Here is an 18855-nt window from a genome sequence, read left to right as displayed (position 1 = left end):
CTTGGTGGTGCCCCTTGCTTAGTGGTGTTGCAGACTCTGGGGCCTTTCAGAACAGGTGTATATATACTGAGATCATTTGACAGATCATGTGACACTTAGATTGCACACAAGTGGACTTTATTTAACTAATTATGTGACTTCTGAAGGTAATTGGTTGCACCAGATCTTATTTAAGGAATTCATAACAAAGGGGGCGAATACATATGCACGCACCACTTTTCCTTTTTTAATTTTTTTTAATTCTTTGAAACACTTTTTTTTCGTTTTTTTTTTTCACTTCACCAATTTGGACTATTTTGTGTATGTCCATTACATGAAATCCAAATAAAAATCTATTTTAATTACAGGTTGTAATGCAACAAAATTGGAAAAACGCCAAGGGGGTGAATACTTTTGCAAGGCACATTATTTGCCCATATCGTGCAGCCCTACGTGACAGTGTGGAAATGATCTAAATTGAGCAGTGGTGTAAAGTACTACTAAGTTTTTTTTTTGTTGACAACTTTTACTTTACTACATTCCTAAAGAAAATACTATACTTTTTACTCCATACATTTTCCATGACACCTAAAAGTACATTTTGAATGCTTAGCAGGACAGGAAAATGGTCCAATTCACGCACTTGTCAAGAGAACATCCCTGGTCATCTACTACCTCTGATCTGGAGGACTCACTAAACACAAATGCTTTGTTTGTAAATTATGTCTGAGTGTTGGTGTGCCCCTGGCCATCCATAAATAAAATATAAAACAAGAAAATGGTGCCTTCTTGGTTGCTTAATAAAAGGAATTTGAAATTATTTATACTTTTGATACTTAAGTCAATTTTATCAATTACATTTACTTTTGATACTTAAGTATATTTCAAACCAAATACTTTTAGACTTTTACTCAAGTAGTATTTTACTGGGGGACTTTCACTTTTACTAGAGTAATTTTCTATTAAGGTATCTTTACTTTTACTCAAGTATGACAATTAGGTACTTTTTCCACCACTGCAATTGAGTGCAGGAAATGCAGAAATGATAGTGCTGAAATTTGTTTTGGTTGAAGTTGAATTGAACAGTATAAAACAATCCGAATGGAGAAAGACTCATTTAAATCACTTAGAATGTATGTGTAGTCCATCTCTAACCTGCCTGGCATCTGCCTACATCCAATACAGCCCAGTCTGTCTTCCCCAACCTTATCAGTCAGTGAATTATATTGAGCAGTCAATCTGTCCACCTGTCCACCACCCCCTCATTCAGTATGGAATTCAGATCACATCCTATATCTGAGCATTAACTGCCGCATAACAACACATGCATTACTGTCCATTGTCCTCATCTCTCCACACTATGTCCATTATCATATACATTGGTCAACCTCCCGTCTGTCCAGTACTGTACGCTACCAGATGCCTAGCCATATGTGGAGCAGTGCTGTCCAACCTATAGCAATCTGCCTGTCCACTGTCATCCTCACTCGGTGTGTAATACAGTTCAAATCCATCAATCTAATCTCTCCAACACATAACCACGCATAGAGCAGTTATCTCTATGGCCAGTAATCTGCCACTCGTCTGTCTATCCTTGCACTCAGTATGTCATTTAGTTATTATCCCAATCTGTACACAAACACGCTAAGCCACAATCACATTCTGATCTTCTCCCCTCTGCTATCTGCCTTGACTGTCTTCTGTCCACTCTAAACAGTGCCACTAACTACTTTACTCTGACTGTTACCATTTCTACCCTATATAATTGTCTATCTGCCCCATATACAATACATCTCCCATGTCCTCTATATAATATCTGCCAGATGTCTGCCCACATTTAATACAGCACAGTCACTCCACATCTCGATCTTTCCACTCAGCATATGTCCTCATTATACACATAATTTCTACAAAATCGTCCAATGAGCAGATACCAATGTCTATCCACTCGAATCCATCTGGGTTTCATCTCTGACTGTCACTTTATGCGTAGAGTTTCAGGTCAGTCCTTTTTAGATGGTCCCCAGAGCAAGGATTGTACCGGACTCATTTTCGACTTTTCCACTTTATAACTTCACTAGGCTTCTTTTCATTTAAAAGAAGATGGAACATAAAAAAAATACTTTGAATAGGCTAGAACTGCCCACGTTTACTTTTCCTCTGCCAACAAAACCCATAGTAGAATAGTTGACCTATTTACCTAGTAAGCTTATTATTTTGCGTTCTGTGCGACATAAATATTCCTCTCGAGGCGCATTCAAGTTGTGAGTGCCATAGGGAGATAAACGGGCATTCTGACAAGCAGTCAATGCACAACAATTATTATTTTGTATTTTTTGGATCAGCTTTAAAATTGCAGATTGTGGATTCTATCAATGTAACTGTCTGCATAATTTACAATCCTCCATATATATTTTTTACATATTTTCTTCCTTCTTTATTATTTCACCCTAATCCTACCACCCCTCCCTTAATTAGAGTAAAATAACATCCGTGAGCGCCATCGCGCGCATGTTGATTTTGTCCCCCCACACCAGACGCGTTCAGGACACACAGGTTGAAATATCAAAACGAACTCTGAACTAACTATATTAATTTGGGGACACTTCGATAAGCAAACATTTATGGCAATTTAGCTAGCTAGCTTGCTGTTGCTAGCTAATTTGTCCTGGGATATAAACATTGGGTTGTTATTTTACCTGAACTGCTCAAGGTCCTCTACTCCGACAATTAATCCACAGACAAAAGGGTAAACAGAGCTTGTTTCTGGTAATCTATTCTCCTTCAGGCTTCTTTTTTGGACTTTATATGGCATTTTCAGTCATTTTAATTGAAAATTCTTGTCTTTCTGCTCAATACAACTAATTTAACTCGTTAAAGTATTAAAGAATTTAGCTGTGTATTTCGGATGGAATCAAGGCATTAGAATGTACCCGAGGCCATCAAAATAAAGCTTGTTCTGTCACCCTGGCTGGCTGCTTTTTTTATTTGTCTGGCTGATCCATGTACTTAGGGAAAACACTGGGCTACACTATCCTTCTGTGAGCCTCACCGATGTCTATTTGCTATGCGTTTGGCACTGTGATTAAGCAGGATGTTTTGCAGCATTTTCCTTGTAGGCCTAATTCTGTTGCTGTCTAAACCTGTGGTCTTGTCATTTTTAACGCAGTTCTTGCATCAGTCATGGCGCACTCATCTCTTAACTGCAGCAGGATAGGAGAGAGGGGATGAGGATCGAGAGGGAAAGCGAGAGTAGGGAAAGAAGAGAGCGAAGAAAGAGAGAATGAGATGGAGGGAGAGAGAGTGAGCCCTTCTGTTGAGTTTCCAAAAAGCCATGACAGCCTCCTTCAAGCGTAGCCTAGCCCAGGAGTGGGCTGGATCTCTCTCCCCACACCGCTCGCGTCTGCACACCCGTGGCTGCCTGCGCGCACAGCCGGGTGTCATGACTCACTGTGTCACACATGAAAAGGCGGCACTCTTCCTCCTCCTCCTCCTCCTCCTCTACACACTGCAAGGCTCTGTGTAACGCCCTTGGTGATACGCTATATATAGAGGGGAGAGAAGAAGCTAGACAAAGAAGAAAACAGTATTTTCGGTGCTGTATGGCTGACTGTTGAGTGCCCCCTGTGTAAGGGTTAAGAAGAGGGGCGGATGGACGCGGCGGGTTGGTTATGTAGGCGGGAGTTTCAATGTTGCCATGGGGATTACTCACTAGGGCTGTGGCGGTCATGTAATTTTGGATGATGGTAATTGGCCAGCCAAATGACCCCGATTCACGTAACAACCGCACAAATAGCAAAATAAATAAATATAGATATTTAGACACATATTTTCAGCTTTCCTTAGCTCCCGACTGCATTTACTGTCATAGAGATAGAATGAATAGAATGGGCTTCCCTATTCCAGCATAATGGATGGGCTGGTGGCCATTGCGCTTGTACCCATAGGAGCAAAGCAGGAAGTGTAACCAGCAATATGTGCTGTGATTTGTTGATTCAACTCAACTGACATTACAAAAAATACATTACATTGCATGAGCTACATCAGTGAACACACAATTTGAAGGAACGTTGTACATTACAATGGAAATGATTGCATCACATTACCAGGCAGCCGTTGCGAGTGTACCCATGAGTTTACCAGTCAAATTGCCAACCGCGTGAATATCTGTCCGTAATGTCTTCAGTCAGCTGTTCGTACCCTAAAAAATTATGATAGTTATTTTATTTTCATGACAGTCTTCATCCATAACCATCGTTTACACGGTTAAATGGTAATTGTTCTAGCCCTATCGCTCAAATCCTTTCCTTAAAAGTAGAAAGACTGCTGTGTCTGGAATAGTTGGAATTCCACCTGATGGCCACCTTGTCAGGAACGCTGGCACCTTTTAGCCGTGCTTTCATAACGATGAGCAATCCCAGAGTCAGGTGTGTCGGGAATTCGCTCCAAAAAGGCAACAGTACTGCACCGACTGGAGAAAAGAAAGAAAACAAAAAAGAACGTCAGCGTTCTGCCACACAACGAGTGTGGCAGGTGCATGCTGGTCTGGAGTGCATGTGTGAGCACTTCGTTCGCTCAGAGGGAACATTTTAATTTGATCCGTGTTTTTAAACAGGTCGCATTCATTCCACCCTGGAACTTTCTGGTTTAGTGTTGCTATGCTCACCTTTTGGATGTTTGTGGGGAAGCCGTGGCGTTACTGTGAAACATCGTTAAATGCTGTGGTTTTCAGAAACATTTCATCAAAACGCAGAGAAGGCCTGCGCCTGATTCGGGCATTCCAGGACAAACGCGTATCACTGGCATGATAGACGGACTATGTATCTCAATAAAATCTCATTAAATTTCCATGCCGGCCATGTGTAGATATGACCTTTGATTATTTCATTGTTCAATTGCTGATATGACAAAGGGTTCTGGTCATACCTCGTAGTAACTACCAAATCTGGATTCGGTAGTTGTTAAAAAAAATGTTTTTGCAGTACATTCCAAAACCCATGTCGGCTGACATCCGTTTGCAATTCCTGAGGTGAAATGCAGAAGGACTGTACTCCCTGTGCTTTTGAATGGACAATTACAAACATATGACTTAATAAGTGGTTGGAATGCAGGCATTTTATCATAACCAGCTATGCCAACAGATAATGTCATTTTCTCCTAATGTTTGGTGAGGGTGGCTGTTTTTTCTAGTTTATTCCATTTATAGTCATAAAGGGGCTCATAGATTTGTGGGTGGAATTATTATAATACAACATTTTTCCATTATGAAATGTTATACAATAGGTCTCATTTCTTTTATATACACCATAAGAATGCTTTATAGCTTTTCCTTATCTAAAATCATCAGTAGCCTACATAATGTCAATTCCCATTTTCTCAGTTGTTCTTACTGGTGAAGGTCACTTGTGCATATTTGATGGATGAAGTGTAGGTAAATACATTTTGCGACTAAGACAAAACAGCAGTCTCTGATTGTAATAGTCAATCCTGCTGCTTCTCAGTGTTCTCGTTTCAGTACTGCTTATTCGTCTCTCCCTCTCTCTCCCGTTCTCTGCTATCATCAAGGTCATGTCACAATGAGGAGATACTGTTTCTGAATGGCCTGTTATAATGTAATGGGGAGAATAAAACGTGTCAGAAGAATGAGAAACGCAGTGTGGACGAGCAGCCGGTTCCTGTTTTGCCCACCGATTGCTCTCGTCCGCCTTGCTGAAAATGTTGAATCTATTTATACCTCTGAGATGACTTCAGTGTTTTCGGGGGGTTTGTCAGCGTGTTTTACCCCTTCCCTCTCTTTCCATAGGTCTCCCGTGTACACTCTGGTTTGTGTGTGTGCTGCAGAAAGAGGCTTTGTTTTCTAGGTGACATCAATCTTCAAGCCCAGTTTTGGTTCACAAATGCTGTTCTTGCTTCCTTAGCTTGTGCTGCACCACCCTCCAATTCTCTTCTTCAGCGGGAAAGGGCACCAAGACTCTCAAAGGCATAACACTCTGGTTATTATTTGGTTGGCTGTCATGGTGTCATAGAATTCTTCGGGTTAGGCTGTCTGCATTATTTAACGACTATTGTAAAGTAAAATGTTAAATGTTATGTAATATGGCTTGAAACACCTTTGTTGTTTGCCCTTGTTGGCAGTGATCATAGGCAATCAGAGGAAAGGGAAATGATTCTAAATGGCATTGACACCCTAAAATAACCTTTTACTTTGGCACATTTACTGTATCTGTTGTCAAATGACACACAATGTTGGATAGTACGCTACCTTTGTCCAGAACAATAAAAACATTTTGTCTTTGGTGAAAAGAACTGCGCTATATGAATGTTTTACTCGAGACATGGACCATGCAGACCTAATCAACCCAAAAGTCTTTGGTGTCACTTTCATCTCCTTTCCCCTGTCTCTCATACATCCTCACACCCTCTTCCTCGAACTTACAGCTTTCGCTCATGGCGCCACTTCCATGGAGACCAGACCAGACCAGTGCCCCCCTCACCCTTCTCCATGTCCACCACCAGGGCCTCTGAACTTGACTCTCGAGACAACGGTTTCTTTGTCACAGACCTAGGTGCAATGAAAGCTGTGCCTAAATGAAGACTGCGGTACTGGAGGCAAACATTAGTTTTTAGCACCTTTCACTGATCTCTCACTTTGTAATGTGCGATCCGCAGTGCTGGCCATTCTATTAGGGCCTTTTTAATTAAGGAGCTGAGTTTCCCAGTCAAGTCAGTAATGTGTATGTGGAACTCAGTTCACTCCATCCCTGGGGAAGTACGGTGTCTGCGTTTGTTTTACCCGGCGATGTTTGTCGAATACAGTACAATACCGCTATATTAAATCCCCGCGAGGACAATTTAGAAGGCGTCGTCACAAGAACACAATTACTTGTCCTTCATGTAGGCTACTATTCACACAACATCATGTCGTTCTACATTACAGTACAATATACTAAGTGCAATACGGTTGGTAATACGATTTTGAACATCATGCAGTTTTATCACAATTCAATTAAACCCTATCTGAATTACAGCAAGAGGGTGAAAGGAAAAGCTGCCAATGGACATGACCAGACACAAACTCTGCTTCCATCTGGTTCCTCCTCGTCAGTTACAGATGTCGACGAGGGCAGTTGAGCAGAGATGTATTAGCCGTTCTTTCACTTCTAATCTCTCTGTCAAGGCAATGGACAACGTACCGCGTGAATGTTTTTAGGGCTTTGTATTGGAATACAAAACCACATCAGACAAAAGGCACTTAACGAGATGATTATCTTTTAATGGGGTGAGGTGACACTGCTCTCCCCCATCAGACAGAACTTGATGGTCCAGATAGATGTTGTCACAATCGAACAGAAAGGGCATTGGGGAGTGGTGGTGAAGACAGCGAGGCTAGGCTTCTGTAGTGACCTTCACACACACACACAGACCACAAGCCTCAATGTAAAGGGTATGCCGAGGAAGGCCACGATTGCCTTTAAATGGCAGGATAACCCGCATGCTTTGCCTGGGGTTTGACCAACTGGGGGCCGCAGTTTCGTTAACAGTTAGCTGTTTGTTTGGGATTAGCGAGCCAAACGGCTCTTCTTATGATTCACTGTCGCAGCGCAGCGAGAGCTACGCTCGTTGCTAGGCTAACGATGCAGCTTCAGACCCACACTGTGTTTCTTTATACATATAATCTGCCTTCCTAGGCTTATTTTCAACCAAAATCGAGTGAATAAAACAACACACAATGAAGAGACTGAAATATGTGAACATATACATCACAATGGACTTGGGGTAGTTTATTCCATGTGTAACTCTGTGTTGTTGTCTGTGTAACACTGCTTTGCTTTATCTTGGCCAGGTCGCAGTTGTAAATGAGAACTTGTTCTCAGCTAGCCTACCTGGTTAAATAAAGGTGAAAAAAACAACAATTTTTAGGATGCGGACTTCCCGTCAAAGCATGTCCCGCTTAGACTAGCTCTTTTATTTATAGGAAGCTGCATGTTGTCCTCCTGAAGGAGGTGTTTTTAGCCTGTTTGAAGTGCCATCAGGCTGCTCATGCAGTAGACTGTGGTGGTATGCAGTAGCATCAGTAGGGATATCTGAATACATACTGGGGCTCTCTCGTGGTCAGGACTACTAATGCTTATCTTGATGCATATGAGTCTGAAAGAAACCGTCATTTTATGGACTCAGTGAGTTTGTTTACAATAACTCTCCTTTGCGCTCTACAAAGTGTGTGCATGTGTATGTCCTTCTGTGTGTTTGCCTGTGTGTCTGTCTGTTCGCGCACACACTCCAGGTTCCACCGCAGAGACTCGAGCTGTCTGTTTTAGCCGCTGCTGCACTCGGCGCAGATGTTATCTGAGTGACCTCTGCAGACAAAAGGGGCCGACTTTAATTATCTGAACAACATCTGGATATAGGGTAGAGAGAGGGACACGTCCTGGAGGTCAGTGCTAGTAATTGAAACGTAAACAAGACACGGGCGAGCAGAGGGAGGGGGGGACTACACGCCTCTGTTGTTAATCTGCTTTCCCTCTTTTTGTGGTCCGTTTTTTTCCTTTTCTCTTTCTGCCTTTTTTCAACCTCCACCCATCTTGTCTTTTTCTCCCGTTCCATTTCCATTCTTTCTCTCCCGTTCCATTTCCATTTTACATTGTAGTCATTTAGCAGAGTGACTTACAGTTAGTCCATTCATTCCATGACCTTGCTTATGAAATTCTTTCTCCTTTAAAGTCGTCTGGCTGATGCACAATGGCACACGTGTAAACTCAGACCTCGTCCCGATGGCTGAGTGTGTGTCTCATCTGATGGCTGTGTGTGTGTGTGTGTGTCGTCCCTCTGTCCTGCTCCCTGTCCTCGGAAAAGGCCAAGAGCCACAATAACATTAAATTGGCACTGAGTGGAGAGAGATTTTACGTACTGCTCTCACTGTGACTCTGGATAAATATTTCTCCACTTGGCATATTCAATCTGTTTTCTTTGATCATATTTAGGCCTTTTTTTGGCCTACCTATTGTTCCTGCTCTAAGGATTCGTTTAATTTATCTACAGTTAATCGTCAAAAAAGCCTATCGGTAGGCAAATTAGGAAGCCAAATGAACGTCTCTCTTACCAATACGATTCGGTAGGCTACTGACGAGTCACTCACTTTGAAGTCACTGTCTCGCAAGTCCTGATGGACTTCATATCAAAAATACAAAAGAGATCTTTAGTTTACTTGTCCCGATGCGGTACCATGGACATATGACTACGCTGTATGATTTATGAATGGAAAGGATACAAGAGATCGACTTTGTTCAGCCAGTTCAACACCTTTTGTAAACCCATCAAGCTTACTGTTCGTCAATCAAAGTGGAGTAAATAGCCTATGCTCCACTACTCCGTGGCTGCATATGAAACACGCCAGGGGCCAACGTACATTTTTTCCCCTACTGGCTCGGACATGGTGTAGTTCTTAAACGCATTGGGGTCATTCAAGCTACAGGTAGCCTAGTGGTTAGAGCGTTGGGCGTGTAACCGAAAGGTTGCTAGATCGAATCCTTGAGCTGACAAGGTAAACATCTGTTGTTCTGCCCCTGAACAAGGCAGTTAACCCACCGCTCCTAGGCTGTCATTGTAAATAATATTTTTTTCTTAACTGACTTGCCTAGTTAAATAAAAAATAAAAAATAATTCAGGACAAATAGGTTGGCATGCTTTCTCTCTATATTTAGCTATCAATAGGCTACATTTGGTTATGATGATATGTATTAAAAAGCTGTGTAATATAATTTATTCTTTAGAATGGCATTGTATTAATTGCATTCATTTTTGTTTTCTAAAGTATGTAATTTTGAGAAGATTTGAAAATAGGACGCTGCCCCTTTTAAGACAAACGTTTCAAAAAAGATATCAACATGGCTACGTTAGTCAAGCAATCCTAGGTGTCTTTTTGTAGCTTTCTTTTTGCAGACTATCAACAGTAGCCAGCATATTGGTAGTATGTTCACTATTGAAGGTTTACTTTTGTAAATCACTTTCCCTAAAATAAAAAATCTCAGCGAGTACATTGATGGGCGCTTCGTTTTGCTCTAGATAGTTTGTGTGTGCTGTGTGAAGGCATCAACTCGAGTGCTCGAGAAGTTGTGACTTGCAGGAGCGTGGTGGTGCTTGAATGAAAAGCCACTATATTGCTCAAATACAAATAGTTTGACATTTACGCATGTAGTCTTCAATGGTAGACTGCGACAGAACAGGTAAATGTTGAACTGGAATGCAAAAATATGTTGATAAATTAACTAGCCCTATTGGGCCAGTGACTGACGAGATCCACTGGCCCGCGACATGTTTTTACTTGCCCCGGGCCATTGTTAATGTTGGACCCTGCACGCGAAAGAAAATAGGCATAAATGAATGTGCCAGAAAACAATAGGCTAAGTGGATTTCGACTCATCGTTACCACAATTATATGGGACATAGCAGGGTCTCCCCTACGCGGGTGCACATGCCCAGTTGTTACCAATGTCCTCTGCTGTGGCAGTCGACTACATAAAATAATGATATAAAATAATCACAAATATTTTAGGTGGAAAAGTACACATTTCTTGACTCAACCAATAGTACTTTTGCCAAAAATGTGTCATTCGCCGTGCGCTTTCAATAAAACACAATTCAAATTCAAACACAATTCAATCATGAATTTACTGACAACAGAGCAGAGCGAGTCTTGCATCTAGCAACATCACTAGTCACGTTACCCGTTTATGCAGCTGTTTCAGTACAGCACTACAGAGAGAGAGAGAGAAATGGGGAGAGGGCAAACTCCATTGAACTAGTTTCAATGTATGGAATCACTTGGGAGTTTCTGGATTTTGGGTAAACTTCTCCTTTAAGTGGGAAAAGTAGCTGGTTGAAAATGACTAATCGGCGGTATAGCTGAAAGCCGGTGCTAGTGGAAAACACTAATCTGTATTTGATGCCCAGCATTTTACAGTAAATGTAAATGCAAAATGGGTCCTTCGAGGAATGACCTTTACCTCAGGCTTGAAGTGCTTTCTCCACGTGTCCTCCACTTGGCTTAGTTTGAGGTCAAGGGAAGGTCAACACAACAAGGGGAAGAACACCAATGCACCAACAAACACTCCATTTTAGAGGGATTTCCCATTGATCCAAGGACCCTCTTTTGTTTAAAACCTTATTTTGTTTTGTGATGAGCTTGGAGAGCGTCCATTTACTGTGAAACTGACTGAGTGATACTGCGCTCTCGCCATTGGCCTGTAGGTTTAGACACTGTCAATTATATGGGAACATGGGCCAGCTGATTGTGATTTAATTGGACAGGGGCATGTGTGAGCACGCTGGAAACACAAAGGCGCTTTGTTTAAGGAGAAGAGAAGTGTCGTCTGGAGGACTTGGCGGAACAGAAAGCGAAACTATCAACGGCTCTGTAGCTTCTTAATCGCTGCAAGAGGGGATAAACCCAAAGATTAATGTGGATACTGTACCCTTTTTCTACACGCCACATTGATTGAGCTAGGATTGTTGTGATTGATGCGGGACTGTACAGATATCCAAATCACATCCACAGAAGTTGACCCGTTAAAACGTTAACTCTTCAGGTTCAGCTCTTATACACCTTGTTTTAATCTCGTACCAAACAAACGTTTTGAGATGATGGAGGGAGGGAGAGCATGGGATTTTGGATTTTCTTTTGCGGAGACTCCTTACCAGGGAGAAGGCAGCACAAAAGGCCTCGCGAGGTAAAAATATGAACCTCTTTGATCTTGATGACAGATGCGCAGTGCTGATGCAGTGCTGATGCTGTGCTAAAGCCGAGCGCCAGCTCTCTCCTTTTCTCCCACTCTCCATCCCTCCTCCTCCACCATGGCACTCTCCTCTCACACTTGCTAGCCCACCCACGCTATCACAGCTCTCCAGACTTACGCACGTTTGTTTATGATTATCTGCCTAGCGTCTTTTCATGTATCTTTTCCGTGTCCTTCGAGAGGATGCCAAAAGCAAATATGCAACATGTGTCAGTCAACAATTAGCGAAGTGATGTATAGAACGGCGAGGGAAAAGAGGATTCTCTCTCTCATGGGCGTGGACTAGGTCAATCCTGGACTGGATCAGCCAACCAGCAGGTGAGAAGGTCCATTGCTTTGATAAATATTTCTCTTTTTCCACACAGGTAGACTGCATCTCTTTTCTCTGGGTGAACAGCAGCTTACTTGCTGCCTCTACTCTGCAGCAGTGTGGCGAGGCAAGGCTTCTCGCCGTGGCACTAGCTACGCAGTAATAATTCAGTGCTCGCTGTGGTGGGCAAATAAAGGGATGATGTGTTAGTTCCATGCTGCGATCCGGAGACAAACATGCGGGCAAAAGTGCTCATAGTTAAACAAGTTCTCCCTGGTGTCATATGAACGCCTAGTGTGTTTGTCTGTCTGTATTTGTGTGTGTGCACACGAGAACTGTTTGGGTAGTCTGCTGCTGACTGTACATCAGCCTTGACAACTGCTACTCTGAGAGACTGGAAGCGGGCGTACCACAGGCACAGCTGGCACCACAGAATCCTACGAACCCTAACATGCCCGCAGAGGAGGGCAAACAGACCGCTACCAACTGAAGGGTCACACTTCACAACCAACGCCATCTTGAGTCACTTATAGAGTTTTCCACACTATTGCAAACTGCATGTGATGGATATTTTAGCACTGATAGGTAGACTAGAATTACAGTATTTGCTCAAGTGTTACTCCAACTCCCAATCTCATCTCCCCCACACAAAATCATCAATTAACCTCTGACTGAGGGAACGTAGTAATCACTGAGAGGATTCTCTGCCGTTCCATTCCCTCTATGATCAAATTGGCATGAGCACAGAAGCTGTGTTTTACTGGGCTATGGTTGGTAGCTCCGGCGGAGTGATTTAGCTGGTGTAATCCCTGACTGGTTTAAGAGAATGGAGTCCAAGCCGATCCTCTCCTTTTTATCCCGGGCTGTGAATTGCTCAGGCTGTTTGGGCCATAAGCCAGGCTTAAACTGAGATCCTGATGCCCGACGCGGGGCTCACTTCAGTGTACACTGCTTACAGATCTTACCTTTTTATTTTACATTGGCCCTACTTAAGGTCCTGGTGAAACTTTGGCGGTTTATAAAAAAAATATATACTTTGGTAGTATATTACATATGCACCGATTTTAAATCCAGCTGTATGCATGTATTTTAAATGTCTGGATTTTGGAGGGTTAAAAAGGGATGCATTGAACTCGAGGTTACTTGACCAGCGAACTGTGAATCCAACCAGCAACACCTGCTGTTCACGAGGAAGCACTCTCCCTGTCGGAAATCAGCAGCAGGCATCTTTATGTGCCATATACAGCCAAGCTCACCACACTGGGCCTCAGCGCACTCCACAGATCTGCTTACTCACAGATCAATGGCAATTTACAGCTGTACTTGAACTATTATGTAGTTGTGAATACAGCGCGCTGCCAGTTGCCTGTTTGATCGTTGAGCTTGGTTTGAATAACCCTCACGGTGAGTGTCAACGGGACCTCTGTAGTAGGTTTGAAAATGCTTCTCTGGAAGTGGGTGTGTGAGAGAGATACATTCTTATAACAGAGGTCTCCGTTTGGGTATGCAGAGCATCTGACCTGTTTGTGATGCCCACGCTGATCATGAGAAATGGGCGCCCGGACGGAGAGCGTGAGACGGTGTCAGGTCGGCTGAGCCCTGCTCTTCTCGACGGCGACATGCGGCAGCAACTGCACAGCCTCCGACTGCATTACATGGCCTACACCCCACAGCTCTAAAAGTATCATAGTACTTAGTACATAGCCTAACAGCAATATTTTATATAGCCTGAAAGCTAGGGATCTGTGTTTTTTGTACCATAGTTTATCATTTAGTATGTTTCCCTGTGCTCTGTTGTCGCCTTAAATGCAAGGCATCATAAGTGCATCGTTATACTTCTACATGGCACAGTTGCTACCGACAAACTGAACGTTACAATACAGCATTACATGCATTCCAGTAATACTAACATTTTGAACACAATTTGGCATATTATGTTATCCAGAGCAGCTTACAGTGTATATTAAAGCTACTCCACCCGATGACTGTAATGTTTCTGTTGGTTCACTCTCTCTGCTTTGCTTTCCCTGTAACCACGGAGAGCTCAAATCTAATTAGCTATGGCTTTTGGCTTTAAATTTTGTGTGTAATATTATTATTATTTTTTTGTGATTTGTGCTTCCCCCCACAAACATTATAGCAATTGAATTGAATTTATTTGGGGTAACAGACATATACAACAAAATGTATAATGTGGACCCAGAGGATATCGTTTATAAATATTAATTAAAACGCTTGTTTCCAAAGTAATCCTCGATGGTAAAAACAATAACACATAAAGATTAAAAGGCAAGACAAAATTACTAACAACCATAAGTATATTCATTTATATTGACATCCTAAAAAGTGGTACTATTCACTGCACTTCTCCCTAACCTTAAAATGCAACCATATTAATTTCACATTTCGACCTTAAAAAACAATCTATTCATTGCACATCATACCTATTCAAATAAATACACCTGACCAGCCGTAGGGTACACAAGGGAGTGGTTTCTCTTACTTAGACAACCTTTGCCTGCTTTTTAAAGCTATTTCTTTTTTTTGGTCTATTCCATAGACAAATGCCTGTATAGAAAAACGTGCTCCTCGCAGTACTGTTTAATCTTGGGATTTTACAATACGTAACACTAGCTCTGTTATTGTAACTGTGTTGGGGCACGATCATTTAAGATGTCAAACATATGATCAAGTTTGTTGGTCCACTCTGGACTCCAAAGGCAACAAGCCCACCTCCTGAAACTCCTGTACCCCTATGTGGGTCCGAGGGGGGACGTTCAGCAGATACCTGATAACATTATTCTGCATGACCTGCATTCTCTTTTTCAGCTTTTTTGATAGCACACTATACCAAGTAGAGCAGGCATAATCAAAATTACACTGAATCAAGTTTGAGACAAGTAGTTTCTTAACTTTAATGTTAAAATATCTAGTGTTACGATATAAACATTTCAATTTGTTCGCCATTTTAGAAACACATTTTGCAGCAGTCAGGTCTCCAGAAAGGGATTGATCAAGGGACACACCAAGATAAGTTACACTTGTTTTAGATTCAATCTCCTTGCCTGCACAGTTGACCTTTATCTTGTCAGCCCTAAGCAATCTACGTTTTGTTCCAAATGTAGCGACAATTTGTCGTCAGTCAACCAATCTCTAACAAAATGTAATTCCTTACTCAAGGTCTCCTCTATGTAAACTGTATCCTTCCCTGATACCAGTATGGAAATGACAAACCAACAATATACATTTTTGCCCAGTGCAAAACCAAATTAAATCAGCTTTTGTTTCCTCTCCACTGAGAAGATGTTGTGGACTGCCAGGCCACTGCTGGGCTGCATTTGCATGTTTTGTTGTGATGGGAGTGACTAAAATGTCTCAAAGGGATCAGAGCAAACCAGTAGTGAGATGTAGAAGATGATGGGTCGTAATCTGTCTGATATGTCTGGCCGGTGGCAAGCTTGTGTGAAAATGTGTCTACTGTGTGTGCACACGGTCCCAATGTATTCCTCTCGGGGTTGACTTCTACGTGTGAGAACCCTGACTTCTTCAGAGAGCCACTCTCTGACAATAGTCAGATAAAGTCCCTCGGAGAAGGGGGGGGGGGGGGGAACTAGCTCAGACGTCAAATGAATCTGATGTGTCTTGGCAGATCTCCTCTGATCAGAAGCTGAATGCGTTTAGCAACACCAGTGGAAAGGGGCCCAAATGCAAGAAGGGTACCATACTTGTGAATCTCCCTCTTTTTCTTCCCCCATCACTATTGAGGTCCAACAAGCTGACTATCAGCCAGAAAAGCCTATGTGTGCTTTTATGTTGTGGGCAAACCAAAAAGATCCCACGTTTTGTTGGATTTTTAGTGTTCCCCCTCTTAGATATTTGGCTGACTTAAAATGGAAGCCCCAGATGCACCCAACTCCCTCCCTAAATCGCGCCTGACTGTCAGAGCCTGAACGCTTGGCAGTGCCATCCAGGCTTGGTGTCTTTTGCGGTTCACTTCACCCGGGTCTGACATGTGGTGCAAAGGGGTTTCGCTTTAAATAACAATCCCAGGATCTTCAAAGTGATGAGTGTCATCAACCTTTAGGGGTTTCTATCTGACTGGAGATGGCGTGCTGGAATTAAGATGACTTCTGTTTTTCCATCTCAAACATTTGTCATCTATTTGTCCATTGCTTAATTGCATTGCCCCATTAGCTGAGGAGTCAAGGGAAAGGAGGCCTCACACAGAGGATGACTCCTGAGATGCAAGGTTGACGTCCTTTCAACAGACCATGTACTGTATCTCTCAACTTGGCTCTCTGGGTGGACCGAGTCATCCTGCTCCCTCTTTTACACTGTGTGTAAAGGCTTTTCTGAATGATGACTTCACACAATTACGATGAAGTCCCAGGCTTGTTGCTTGACAAGGCGATTCATCATGATTCTTTGTTGCATAATGTAGTCACTCTAATCATTATAGTCACTCTAATCATCATGGTCACTCTAATCATCATAGTCATTCTAATCATCATGGTCACTCTAATCATCATAGTCATTCTAATCATCATGGTCACTCTAATCATCATAGTCATTCTACTCATCATAGTCATTATAATCATCTACTCATCATAGTCACTCTAATCATCATAGTCATTCTAATCATCATAGTCATTCTACTCATCATAGTCATTCTAATCATCATAGTCACTCTAATCATCATAGTCACTCTAATCATCATAGTCATTCTAATCATCATAGTCATTCTAATCATCTACTCATCATAGTCACTCTAATCATCATAGTCATTCTAATCATCAGTAATTCTAATCGTCATTGTCATCATCGTTGTCATTGTTGTCACTAATTATCATAGTCATTCTAATCATCGTAGTCACTCTAATCATCATAGTCATTCTAATCATCATAGTCATTCTAATCATCATAGTCATTCTAATCATCAGTAATTCTAATCGTCATTGTCATCATCGTTGTCATTGTTGTCACTCTAATTATCATAGTCACTCTAATCATCGTAGTCATTCTAATCATCATAGTCACTCTAATCATCATAGTCACTCTAATCATCATAGTCACTCTAATCATCATAGTCATTCTACTCATCATAGTCATTCTACTCATCATAGTCACTCTAATCATCGTAGTCACTCTAATCATCATAGTCACTCTAATCATCATAGTCACTCTAATCATCATAGTCACTCTAATCATCATAGTCACTCTAATCATCATAGTCACTCTACTCATCATAGTCACTCTAATCATCATAGTCATTCTACTCATCATAGTCATTCTAATCATCTACTCATCATAGTCACTCTAATCATCATAGTCATTCTAATCATCATAGTCACGCTAATCATCATAGTCACTCTAATCATCATAGTCATTCTACTCATCATAGTCATTCTAATCATCATAGTCATTCTACTCATCATAGTCATTCTAATCATCTACTCATCATAGTCACGCTAATCATCATAGTCACTCTAATCATCATAGTCATTCTAATCATCATAGTCATTCTACTCATCATAGTCATTCTAATCATCTACTCATCATAGTCATTCTAATCATCACAGTCACTCTAATCATCATAGTCATTCTACTCATCATAGTCATTCTAATCATCATAGTCATTCTAATCATCATAGTCATTCTACTCATCATAGTCATTCTAATCATCTAATCATCATAGTCATTCTAATCATCAGTCATTCTAATCATCCAATTAAATCTCTCTAATTGTCATGGTAAAGTATCTCAAACTTTTGTTGTTCAATTAGTACACAAATTTGGAAAACATCTATTCATTCGTCTCCAGTAAGTCAAACATTGTAAATATATGTTTGATGAAGTAGTAATTACTTTTGTTCTGAGGCCTGGTACTTTCCTGTCCCTTTCGTGTTGTTAGTCAACCACAGACAATGAAGACACACAGCACAGTTTTGCTAGCGTTTGATGACTTTGGGGCAGAGATGAAGTGGCTTAGCGGCTCGTTAGCGACCCAGTGAGCTGAAACTCATGGTTTGTGTGTGTGTGTGTGTGTGTGTGTGTGTGTGTGTGTGTGTGTGGACGACGGAGCTGTCACACACAGTAATACATCATCCTTTGATTGATGGCTCTGTAGCAGTTATTTGTCTTCCATCGTCACAGAGTGTGACACTTCTTCGTGCTTGACTCTCATGCTGCTGAATGGGCCAGAAAAGTGGGCCGCCGCATCCTTCAAGCTTCTGATTGGAGAGAAGTTTATTTCCATCTCCACAGTAACTTGAAAAGTGTTATTGTCTCTGTTTAATCTTCTGCTCTGGGTTGACACTTACTCGTGTGGACATAGACCACGTGTTACACCCCCCCACCAACCTTTATCTTTTTGACCTTGACTTTTATAGAGGCATGTTCTAGTATCTCCCATATACCCTGAAACTAGCTTCACATTAGTTCATGCAATGAGATGTGAAAGGTGATGCTCTTTTGTTCTGATATTGTACTGACGACCATAGGGCTGGTGGCACAGTGCCACGGTGGTCAGCACTGTGACAGCCAAGGGGTTGTGCGTGTGACAGTGTGGGCAAGACTTTGTGCGTTAGCTGTCAGCCGCCTCTCACTTCTCCAGTCGCCTTCACATACTCCCCCCCTGCCCCCGCCCAAGTGCAATCAGGATAGCGGTGTCCCCCATCCCCATCATAATGGAGTTGGGGGGGGGGAAGAGACACAACTTTGATGGAACCTTCTCTCTCGTTGATGTGGGACTTGAAAGACAACTTCTCGTCATGC

The 18855-nt window shown here is 42.0% G+C and overlaps 1 protein-coding gene across 6 annotated transcripts in view; it reads left to right on the top strand.

Annotated features, from left to right (window-relative positions):
• Window positions 1-18855, top strand: part of adarb1b (adenosine deaminase RNA specific B1b) — a 181936-nt gene that overhangs the window by 28204 nt on the left and 134877 nt on the right. For 2 of the 6 annotated variants that reach the window (XM_071340321.1, XM_071340319.1), the window contains exon 1: window positions 11822-12089. The exons of the other annotated variants lie outside the window; for them this stretch is intronic. The gene's annotated coding sequence lies outside the window, so the exon portion shown is untranslated. Of the gene's footprint in view, window positions 1-11821; window positions 12090-18855 lie in introns of those variants that run through there. 6 annotated transcript variants of the gene reach the window in all.

Source organism: Salvelinus alpinus, chromosome 14 (assembly GCF_045679555.1).
Source record: "Salvelinus alpinus chromosome 14, SLU_Salpinus.1, whole genome shotgun sequence".
NCBI classification, from domain to species: domain Eukaryota; kingdom Metazoa; phylum Chordata; class Actinopteri; order Salmoniformes; family Salmonidae; genus Salvelinus; species Salvelinus alpinus.
The sequence above is the reverse complement of the archived record's forward strand: the minus strand, read 5'-3'. Positions and strand labels throughout refer to the sequence as shown.